Genomic DNA, 1,934 nt, shown 5'->3' with positions numbered 1-1,934 from the left:
AAGCTGGTCATGTTGGCGTGACCATCTGAGGAAGCTGATCATGTTGGCGTGACCATCTGAGGAAGCTGGTCATGTTGGTTTGACCAGCCGGGGATACTGCTGGTGCAAGATGGTCATGCTGGTGACCAGCCTGTCAAGCTTGACATAGTTGGTGTAAGATGGTCATGCTGGCATGGCCAGTTAAACCAGCAGTGTAGACCAGCAACACCAGCTAAAATACATAGATAGATAGATAGATACTTTATTGATCCCCAAGGGGAAATTCAAGACCAACAAAAATGACCAGCTTGAGGTTATACAACCAAAAAAACAGCTGAATTACCATCGTAAGCTGGATAAACCAGCTGAAGGTATGTTTTTGCAAGAGTTTTGCTGGTCTAGCAGGTCAGCCATCATAGGGTGGTCAAACAAGCAGGTTACAGTTTTTGCCCATTGCTTGAACACTATATGCTTAGACCAAAGTAACAAAACTTGAAGCTTTTGTTACTATACCTTAAACACAGTGTAACCTTAAACAAAAGCGCTGCTTTGCACTTTAGTTGGAATTCTGCAACACACTTGCTCCTTTCTGCAACACACTTGCTCCTGCACATTACACACTATTTCATACATAAGACACTTCGTTCATAATTGAAATCTCATGGGTACCATTGGGACAACACATCTATTCAAAATACAAAACACATTGAGTGATTGAAAACACTTAAACACACATGTGAAAATACTTACAAAACTGAACACCAATCAGCCAGCTACAAATAGGCCTCAGTTGAGCCATTTTGAGAACATTGCAAGCATGGAGGCAAGGAGAGCAGGAGGTAGAGGAAGAGGAAATCATGGCCTGACAATGAGGGAAGCTGGGCAGAGTCCATAACATCTAAGCCTGTTTTACAGTAGTATATTTTTGGTGTTATTTATGTTTTATTTTTGCGTTACTGCATTTACTGTACTGTTCTGTAAAGCAGCGGTTCAACACGTTCTATTGACGCATTCCAGGCATCATGTTTACAGTAATTAGCCGCCCTACATGATAACATATAACAACACTAAAATCAACACAAAAAAAACAGTGTGGAGAACAACATTATGAAACACAAAGAACAAAGAGAACATAGGCTTAAGATTTTAAAAAAAATAATGTTTACAGTAACACCTTTCCAATATTGCCCTTTTCATCTTGCGCACCCCCTAGTGGAAGCTTTGGTACGTACCAGTTTGGGAATCCAGTTCCCCCTGCTGTAGAGTACAGTACTGTGATGTTCAGTATTGCGTAGAGTACAGTAGTATTGAGTAGAGTACAGTACTGTGATGTACAGTATTGAGTTGATGTCAGTTTGGTAGTCCCTGCTGTAGAGTACAGTACTGTGATGTACAGTATTGAGTAGATGTCAGTTTGGGAGTCCCTGCTGTAGAGTACAGTACTGTGATGTACAGTATTGAGTAGAGTACAGTACTGTGATGTACAGTATTGAGTAGATGTCAGTTTGGGAGTCCCTGCTGTAGAGTACAGTACTGTGATGTACAGTATTGAGTTGATGTCATTTGTAACCTTTCAGTACTTTCATTTTTGTTTTTTTTATCAAAACCTTTGTTGGAAAAAAACAATGCTAACTGATAAACTGAATAATAAAAAAAAATAGGTTTTGATAGCAGAGTTTCAATTGGACATAGATGTGAATGGTTTATTTCCCAGTGTTGTGTCTTGTGTGCTTGTGTGTAAAGTTTTGAGACAATAAGCCGAAGTTTGGCAAAAAGTGTTGAGCAATGAGCAAAAACTGTAACAAGCTGGTCAACCAGCAAACCACCTAAAGCTGGTCAGGCTGGGTTTTTTCAGCAGGGTATAGTATTACATGTAGACTTTTATCTAGTTTTATCGCACAAACCCAATCCTGAATGGGAGCTGCTTACAGAATTGAGACTGCATTTGAAACGGT

Source organism: Alosa pseudoharengus, unplaced genomic scaffold (genome assembly GCF_046254945.1).
Source record: "Alosa pseudoharengus isolate Yale_2024_CS ecotype anadromous, Long Island Sound unplaced genomic scaffold, YU_APseudo_1.1 YU_APseudo_1.1_scf_15, whole genome shotgun sequence".
Taxonomy (NCBI): Eukaryota; Metazoa; Chordata; class Actinopteri; order Clupeiformes; family Clupeidae; genus Alosa; species Alosa pseudoharengus.
The sequence above is the reverse complement of the archived record's forward strand: the minus strand, read 5'-3'. Positions refer to the sequence as shown.